Below are 9,795 nucleotides of genomic sequence, written 5' to 3'. Positions count from 1 at the left end.
CTAACTGTGTGTTTCTTCCTGGGGAGCTGCAGAAGCCCAAACCAGGATGAGTAGAGCTGGTGGCAGCAGACAGAATGAGGGCGGGATTACGACTAGGGGATAGTGTAGTGTTAAACCATCAGGTTTGAAATTTGTGGACTCCCTGGAGCCAGGTCCCAGTACTGATATCTCTGACTCAACTATTCATCCCTTTAAAGTTCACTATGTGAAGGTCTTCAGGATGAGACCTTAAAAACACAAATCCTATCTGTGTAGCCATTAAAGATTCCATGGTAAGAACAGAGGTTTTCCTTCACACAAAATTGCCCCTCCACACACACAAGGGTGTAGCATACATTACACAGGTATGACGTCACTCTCTGCTTCCATGTGGCAGACACTACTTAAAGGGGCTCTTTCTTCTGTTGTCTGTCTATAGGTCTATTGTTAGTCTATGGTAACACACAGAGTCCTAGAAGGAGAGATGAGAAGCTGTTCAGTATTGGCTTGAGGGAGTGTAGCCTTGCTGAGTGGGTGAAGAGAATTTACTCCATGGAGGACATCTTAGATCGGGGTGGGCAAACTTTTTGGCCTGAGGGCCCTGGGGTCAGGGTCAGGGTGTGGGAGGGGGTGAGGGCTCCGGCTGCGGGTGTGGGTTCTGGGGAGGGGCCAGAAATGAGGAGTTCAGGGTGTGGGAGGGGGCTCCGGAAAGAGGGTTGGGATGCGGGGTTTATGTGAGGGCTCCGACTGGGGGTGCAGGCTCAGGGGTGGGGCTGGGCATGAGAGGGTTGGGGGGCAAAAGGATGCTTCGGAGGGCGGGAGAGGGATCAACGCTGCAGCAGGGGGTTGGGGCACAGGAGGTCGGGGTGCAGGCTCCGGGAGGCGCTTACCTCAAGCAACTCCCAGAAGCAGCAGCATGTTCACCCTCCAGCTCCTACGCGGAGGTGCGGCCAGGCGGCTCTGTGCGCTGCCCCGTCCGCAGGCGCCACCCCTGCAGCTCTCATTAGCCATGGTTCCCAGCAAGTCCCCGACCCTGCTCCCCGGCGGGAGCTTGAGGGCCGGATTAAAAGGTCTCCCTAGCTAATGGGAGCTGCAAAGCCTGTGCTTGGGGCAGGGGGAGTGTCCGGAGCCCCCTGGCTGCCCCTACGCATAGGAGCTGGAGGGGGCACATGCCACTGCTTCCGGGAACCGCGTAGAGCCACGCCACGTGTAGAGTGGGACAAGCCCACGACCCTGTTCCCTGGCAGGAGCTCGAGGGCTGGATTAAAAGGTCTGACAGGCTGGACGCAGCCCACGGGCCATAGTTTGCTGACCCGTCTTAGATCAAATTGGGGCTCTGTGTGTGAGGAGGGGGTGAAGAAAAGATATGTGTTAAAACAGGCAATCTCCCCGTCTTTTCTGGATGAGCTGAGCAGGGCTGAGCTGCAGACCTCCACATACCTCCTGTGTGGAGCTGCTGGAGGATATAAATAGGGGGGAGGGATAGCTCAGTGGTTTGAGCATTGGCCTGCTAAACCCAGGGTTGTGAGTTCAATCCTTGAGGGGGCCACTTGGGAATCTGGGGCAAAATCAGTACTTGGTCCTGCTAGTGAAGGCAGGGGGCTGGACTCGATGACCTTTCAAGGTCCCTTCCAGTTCTAGGAGATGGGATATCTCCATTATAAATAAATAAATAAATAATAATTACTAGTTACACACAACCTACATTAAAAACTATTTTATATAAAAGCACAAGGGGCCCTAGATCATGCATTCAGACCAAGGGTGGCCACAGTAGCATCTCAAATTCTCTGGATAGAAGAGTACAGGATCAGATCCTAAAACTCTTAGTAATTGGACAGGAAAACACTAAGTAAGGAAATTCTGTTATTATTTATATAGCACCTTTGGCATGCCTGATGCTTTATAGATAAGTAGTGTAACAATACAAGTTTCCTGTCCAGAAGAACTTTAAATTTAGAGAAACAAAACACAACAGAGAGGGGAAAGGAATGCAACATAAAAGCTAAGAGTTTGGGCAGTTGTGTTCAGCTGAGGTCTTGTTAGTTCTGTGGTTGTCTTCCGGTTTTACTTGTTTAAACTGAAATAGGAGCCAGATGAAAGGCCCAGGAGGTGAGGAAGGAGGGTAGCTATTGGCGGAAGAGTGATTTTTGGAAGGGCATTGGCAGCAGTAATAACACGTAGTTCTTACACAGTGCTTCTATCAACAGATTGCCATGCACTTCACAATCTTTTAACATATTATCCCTGTTTCACACAAGGGAAACTGGAGCACAGAGGGAGGCTAAGTGAACAATCTAGGTCACATAGAAAGTCTGTGATGGAGCAGGGGCTTCAACCCAGGTCCCCCAAGTCCCTAGGTCACTTGGTAAGTGCACAGGCAGCAGGGCCACGTGAGGGCGAGGGGGGAGAGTGGATGGAGTTAGCAGCCCTGTAGCACAAAAAGGGGTGAAGTGGGAGGCCAGGAAGTAAACAGGGCTTGGAAATGAGGCGCAGCGTGGCTCTGATGTGGAGGTAGAGGAGGCTCTTCGGGCTGGGCGGGGATCACACCCCTGATGCTCCTCCAGGGCCCCTTCCACCGCCCATCGCACCGCGCCGGCCCGCGTCCTGGGGACGGGGGGGGCTGCCACGCGCAGAGGCGCCTGGGCGGCTCATTGAGCCTGGCCACGCCCCAGCCCGGGGAGCCCCGCCCCCGAGCCCGGCCCGAGAGCGCCGCGCAGCCACCAGCGCTCAGCGGGCCCCGCCCCCGGGGCTCTGCCTGCCTGTCGCACAGTCAGGGCGGGAGGGGGCAGCTGTTCAGGGAAAGGGGGTGTGTGGAAGGGAGCAATATCCGGGTAACTCCAGGGACCTTCTTCTGAAGCCCAGTGGGAGAAGGGCGGGCCGGACTAAACCATGGCCCCGCTATGGGGACAGGGGGGAGGACCGAATGTCCGGACCGCAGCCTGTGTGTGGGGGCTGAAGCGGGAAAGAGCCCCCCTTCTCCCTCTGGGGATGAGCTCGCCCGGCTCTGAATCCCGCCGCCGTTGGGGAACAGTCTGTTACCTCGAGGTTGCGGGGCTGAGGCGTCCCCATGGGAAAGCGCAGAGTGAGAGTCCCCACAGCCCTACCATCAGGCGCCCTCCCCCCACCTGGGGCCGGCTGAGCGGGCTGACTGGGTGGAGGCAAGGCGATACCATCAGGCGGGTGGATCCTAGTGGGGAGCGGGATGGTATCTTCCAGCCGGGGCAGCCTGTGGGCGGAACCATCCGGTAGCCTGGCAGGGGAGGGAAACAGGCCATACTGTCAGTGGCTGGCGCGTTGCAGCGAGGAGGCGGGATAACAGTGAAGAGTCTGGCTAGGGGAAGAGAAGCAGGCAGCGGCTCGTTGGTCTAGGGGTATGATTCTCGCTTCGGGTGCGAGAGGTCCCGGGTTCAAATCCCGGACGAGCCCGCTACGGAGGGGGGCGCGAGCCTTTCCATTTTGTGGGTTTGATCCCTCAATTCATTTTATTGCATTACATGCACAGCGGGGCCCCAGGGCAGTAACTGGGGGAGCCCACGGTAAAGTGGGTGGGAGAAGGGAGGGGTAACGAGTGGGTGGGAATTGCACAGGGGGAAGGGGTGGACAGGGGCAGTAATTGGCCGTGCGAACTGGGGGGTGGGGAAAGTAGGGGCTCGTGCAAGCGGAGACACAAAAAATAAACAATGTGATCCAGCTGGTTTTCAGGCTGGGGAGGAAGAAAAGGGGAGACTTCTGTTGTTTCCATTTGTAACTACTTGGGAGGTGTCCAGCTGCTACAAGGAGCGGGGATGGGAGCGCACGGAAGTACCATGGGGAGAACGGGGTTCTATGGAGAATAAGTGGGGGGCACAGGAGGAGCAGTGAAATACACACCGCACCCCAAGGTGTATTTTCTCTTTTTCCTGCCTCCTTCCCGCTCCCCCTTGGACTCCCCACTTAGTCCCCCGCCCTGTAATGCTCGTATCATTAAAGGATTGAGCAATATTATTAGAGGACGAAGAAGAGGGGGATGTATGGGGGGTACTTGTGGGGCTAATCATAGTCCCTGTGGAGGAGGAGAGGGGATTCATGAACTAAACTGTTCCCTCGCCGGAGTTTTATTCAAATTCATGCACTGTTAATACAGAGAGCAAGAGGGTCATATTTTTAGTTGCAAATGCTTCCCCCATTTCTTTTATTGTAACGTATAAATGTACCTTCAATAAAAACAATGTAAAATGATCATAGAACTGTTCAAGCATTGGGAAGGAAAAATAGGGCTCGTCCGGGATTTGAACCCGGGACCTCTCGCACCCTAAGCGAGAATCATACCCCTAGACCAACGAGCCGCCATATGAGCTACTTTCTAGCTACTGCAAAGGAAGCTAACGTTGGTTCAGTCCTAGCCACGTAGCTGTTTCTGATTCAGACAGTTATTTAGCTAGCTCTATTCTGCCCCCTATGTGGCTTCTTCCACCAAGGATCGTTCTTTACCCCTTCATTTCTTATTAGGTTTTTTATTTGAGTCTAATTAATTAATTATACAAACAATATTGTTATTTGTAGTAGAGCTAATAATCTACATATACCCACACAAAGACTCTTTCAGCAAGCCTGAGTGCCAGTGGGTGATCCCTTTTCATCCTTCACATCTGTAAGAGCTGCCTTCTCCTTGTGCAGTGACCCAGTACAAGATCTATGGACCATTTAAGACCTCAAAATTAAGAAGGAATAAAAGCCCACAGAAAACAGGCTGTTATGCCAATGTCAAGCAGCAAAGTCACCATTCCTTGTTTTATGATAGACAAATATTTAATTTAATAACTATGGTCCCAACCCTGCAAGCCCAGCCACACAGATGGATCCCTCCAACGGTGAGGATCCCCACTGACTCCAGTGGGATGCTGCATGGGCATAGGTGTTTGCTTTTATTCAAAGATCTCTTGGGCACTATACACCTATCTGCCTGTTATATTTACAAAGAATATATCACCATAACATCCAGGTGCTGAAGTACAGTTATATAAGAGAGTTAGGACTCAGAACAAAAATGGGCTCTGCTTCTAATGTCTTATGAGAAAATTATCTTAGCATTGTTATTATGGGATTAGGCTTTTTAGTGAGCTCTAAAGGTGGTCAGACTAGGGTACATTCTGATCTCAGTTTCACCTACGATAGTCTATTACTTACTATGATCTCTGAGCCTTGGCTTATGCTAGGAATGATCTAAGGGAAGCGCTATGTTTTTCTACAATGTAGGCTGCTGCTGCGCTCATTTTAATACAGAGGATGTTTTAATTGAACTGGAACACCATTCTTGGACCTGTAGTTTCTCTGGAAAGGACCACTCGAAGGCAGTGAACTGGTGTAATGTATGGTGGACCATGCAATATATGAACTATATTGCTTGGACTGAGACTGAGCAATTCCATGCTGGGACCTGTAGACTTCTCAGGCAGCTCTGTTTGGATCAAAATAGGCCTTTTGCAGCACTGAATGCTGCATCCTGCTGCCCATTTGAGCAATCATAGAAGCTCAGATCAAGATGGGAAATTGTACACTAGGACTTGTAGGTTCTGCATATGGACACGAAGTGCACAAAACAAAACCACCAGCATGCTCTGCAGGACAATCTAAGAAGTTTGTTCCAGCACCTCCTCTTTTGACACTTCAGTCTTTTGTGAGTACCTCATCTTTATTACCTGAAAAGAATAGGTCCAGAGTAGGCCTCATCCAAATATACTTGAAGAGTGATGCAGTAACAACTCACAGGGTGAGCTGACACTTTAAGTGGTTTGGGGCTCAGCTGCTCCTGTGTGAGGCTTAGCCCACTTCCCCAAGTGAAAGGAATGAGCATAGGAGTCACATGACAAGGGAAAACATACCTAAACCAGGCTTGCTGGGATAAAAAAGAGGCAGGCTATTTAGGAGGAAGATTAGATGGGAGTGCTCTGTTAAGAGGGAGGCTACTAGCTAAAAAAGGGGCTGGTGACGAGGCAAGGCTGAGCATATTGGCAGAAGCTCTAGGAAGTAAAGATGGGACAGTTTATGTTATGGGGCAGATATAATTGTTTAGCATCCCAGGATGGGAACTTGTGGTAAAGGATAGGTGTGGGTTCCCCTATGATCTTCCTTGTGCAGAGGTACAGATAGCTGCTCCTGTCAACAGGGAGGAGAAGGGACTCACTAAGGACCAAGAGGGCTGGATGTTGGACCCAACTGAATGGCTGTTTGGGAACAGGACAAATCCTTTGAGCAATGATTATGTATGGCAAGAGGATGGGATAAATGTTTTTGTTGTTTATGTTTCTGTTTGGACTCTAATTCTGAAAGGGGTAGACTTTTGTGACTTAGCTGGAGTGATCTAACTGTACTGGGGGCTTGAAAATCATCTGAGAAGGAAAACTGAGGTGTATAATACTAACTGGAAATCAGACTAGGTAAGCCTCTGCAGTAGTCTTATCCTCAACTGCTCCCTCAACTTTGTGGGAATCCAGGGCCTCCCTAGAAGACAGGGGAGGTCAATTTCCTGTCTGATAAACTTTAAAAACACGTTTGATGCAAGATGCACTCAGCAATGAATTTTAAAACTGCTACAGAGTGGAACAACATACAACATGGTTAAATTTGCGCATCAGCTATTTAAATATTAAATAGAATGTACCCCCCCCCATCGGATTTTCAAGAAAGAGATGGGAATAAAAGTGGGATGTAACCATGTCTCTTTCCTCTTCAGTGTATATAACAGCAGCCTAGTGCCTTGACTGCAGTAATCCCCTAACCTAAGTCTTCCATGAAACTATCCTCAAGTCTGCAAAAGAACCAATATTTACTATAAACCTGCTTCAAAACATAGGCTGTGCAGGTCAATTAGGCAAAGACAGTGATCTTTAGGAGAAAAAGCTACAACAACCAAAATAATTCAACTTTGTTGAAAGAAATGGGAAAACACACTGAACTACCCATACCCAAATACATAGGGGAAAATCAAACTAGGAAATGGAAGCATTATGAGAAAAAGCCTCTGAAGGGCCAAAATCCAATTGCTGTGTTTGTAAAACCCTGATTACAGACCCTGTCAGCAACTTTTTACAGAGACCCAAAGCTTGGTTTGAGCGGGGGGCCTAGCCCACCGAGAACAATATTAGCTACGAGAAGCTGAACAAACAAGAGACAACCTTGCTTTTTACTGAGATAAGCATGGTCAGCAAAACTCCAGATGGGGAGCGGTAATTGATGTCTTTATCAGAATCTACAGACATACCAAAGTATTGAAAGTGGCCTCTATGTCCACTCCTTCTGCAGGAAAAGATAACCAATACCCTCCCCACATACCAAACTTGAGTTCATGGAGAGGCTCAAGCATGTCAGTATGAGATATGACATCCTCCCTTCTAATTGGTGCACCCCCTCCCTCCCAGATGCCAGTGTTAGCCTTTAGAAACACAGTGGGGCAACCTGAAAAACAATTTCTATTGCCATGTACTTTTCGATGTCTTTTTGCTTTAACCCCCAGGAATATACCTGTTGGACAACCAGAAGAGCTACCTCATTCCTATGGACCCCAAATCAGAATTCAACATATATATATTTTTAATTATACACTTTATACGTTGTTTAATGGAAAACACTAATGTATACTAATGTGTACTAATAGTATGTTATATGTTAACTTGAAACCTTGGTCGGAGCCATTATGTAATCTTTTAGACTACTGGCTTACTGTGCTTATCTTGTCTTGCTGCTAGACCTATCCAGGGGCTCGGAACCTCCCACCCCATCGCTTCCCTCCGCCCATGAAAATCCTATATAATCTATTGCAGGGGTAGGCAACCTATGGCATGTGTGCCGAAGGCAGCACACGAGCTGATTTTCAGTGGCACTCACACTGTCTGGGTCCTGGCCACTGGTCCAGGGGGCTCTGCATTTTAATTTAATTTTAAATGAAGCTTCTTAAATATTTTAAAAACCTTATTTACTTTACATACAACAATAGTTTAGTTATATATTATAGACTTATAGAAAGAGATCTAAAAACGTTAAAATGTATTACTGGCACGCGAAACCTTAAATTAGAGTGAATAAATGAAGACTCGGCCCACCACTTCTGAAAGGTCTCCGACAAGGAGACTAAGGGGGGATATGATAGAGGTATATAAAATCATGAGTGAGGTGGAGAAAGTGGATAAGGAAAAGTTATTTACTTATTTCCATAATACAAGAACTAGGGGTCACCAAATGAAATTAATAGGCAGCAGGTTTAAAACAAATACAAAGAAGTTCTTCTTCACGCAGCACATAGTCAACTTGTGGAACTCCTTACCTGAGGAGGTTGTGAAGGCTAGGACTATAACAGCGTTTAAAAGAGAACTGGATAAATTCATGGAGGTTAAGTCCATTAATGGCTATTAGCCAGGATGGGTAAGGAATATTGTCCCTAGCTTCTGTTTGTCAGAGGATGGAGATGGATGGCAGGAGAGAGATCACTTGATCATTGCCTGTTGGTCCACTCCCTCTGGGGCACTTGGCATTGGCCACTGTCGGTAGACAGGATAATGGGCTAGATGGACCTTTGGTCAGACCCGGTACGGCCGTTCTTATGACCCCTGATCTATTGTAATCAATTGCTTGGCTGTGTCTCTGAGCCTAATAAGCAAACTAAAACCCACGTGCTTGATTCTACACAGTGTCCATTTTGTTCCTTCAGCCTAAGAGAGCTTCTATTTTCCTAATCCACCAATCCTACTACTGGTATTATCTGAAAGCATAATCCAACCCATGTTACTAGATGGGAGTGAAGACTGGGGACTAACCTTCCCAGCTGCCACACCTGCTGGAACAAAACACCTTCAGTTCTGCAAGCAGATATTATGCAAGCATAAAAACTAACTGAATTGTGACTACAGAGCAGCAGTGGGACACTTTCCTTCTAAACAGTATTCCCAGATAAAAATTACATTAACACTGAGATAAATTTGAGAGTATACTAAGTAATTTAGGGTGAAAAACATTACAAAGATATCTATCCTTAAAATATGCATTATAAATCCTAGAACTAAGGTTAAACTTAAAAGAAATGTAAACAAAGTTTTGGAAATGCACAGTTAAAGCATCCAAATAACTTTGATTCTGCCCTGTAGAGATGCCAATAATCAAAAACTAATCCCATCTGAAAACATAATTCTATCCTCTCCTCAACACCTGTCAGGCTCTTGCCTCATGAAATTGAGCAAGATGTTATACTCCTGTATTCTATCAATCTACACCTAAACCAGGTCCAGATTTCACCCAACCCAAACAGAACTCTCATTTGTGTGGTCTTCAGGAAAACTATATGGTCTGATAACAGCTTCTTCACTGGAGAGAGCAACTATCTGTGAAAACAAGCCATGTTGCTGAGGTAACACTATGGCTGCTCTGTAGTTTCCTAGTGTCAGATTGGCTAGGGAGAGTACAAATGTGTATGAAGAGCTAGTATTCCTTCATCCTGACAGTTCATAACCTGCTACTAATTTGTTACTGTTTTAAGACCTAAATAATGAATAGCACTAAAACCTGAAGGCAGGTGGTCAGTGTGGTGCAGGCTGGAGTGCAGCAGGGTGCGTGGAAATGGCAGAGACTGGTACATAGTGGGGTGGGTGGGCACTGGGGCAGTATTGCTCAGCCCATGACTGAATTCCCCAAAAGCCTGAGGCTGACATAAAAAGTAATTAGATTGTTAAAATAAATTTGAAGAATGGTATTTGTCTTCTGCGTTTTGAGCCCATAAACTCTTCTCCGCAACAGTGACGGCTAGAAGCATTAAAAATAAATAAAGAGCTCAGACGCTTGTATAAT

The 9,795-nt window shown here is 47.5% G+C and overlaps 2 non-coding genes across 2 annotated transcripts; one reads left to right on the top strand and one right to left on the bottom strand.

Annotated features, from left to right (window-relative positions):
- The first annotated feature begins 3,336 nt into the window (after positions 1-3,336).
- Positions 3,337-3,408, top strand: TRNAP-CGG. Its single transcript has one exon. It is a non-coding gene; the product is annotated as a tRNA-Pro (tRNA).
- An 827-nt stretch (positions 3,409-4,235) lies between these two features.
- TRNAP-AGG lies at positions 4,236-4,307 on the bottom strand. The gene has a single exon. It is a non-coding gene; the product is annotated as a tRNA-Pro (tRNA).
- Between the last annotated feature and the right edge of the window lie 5,488 nt (positions 4,308-9,795).

This window comes from Trachemys scripta, chromosome 1 (genome assembly GCF_013100865.1).
Source record: "Trachemys scripta elegans isolate TJP31775 chromosome 1, CAS_Tse_1.0, whole genome shotgun sequence".
Classification (NCBI taxonomy): Eukaryota; Metazoa; Chordata; order Testudines; family Emydidae; genus Trachemys; species Trachemys scripta.
The sequence above is the reverse complement of the archived record's forward strand: the minus strand, read 5'-3'. Positions and strand labels throughout refer to the sequence as shown.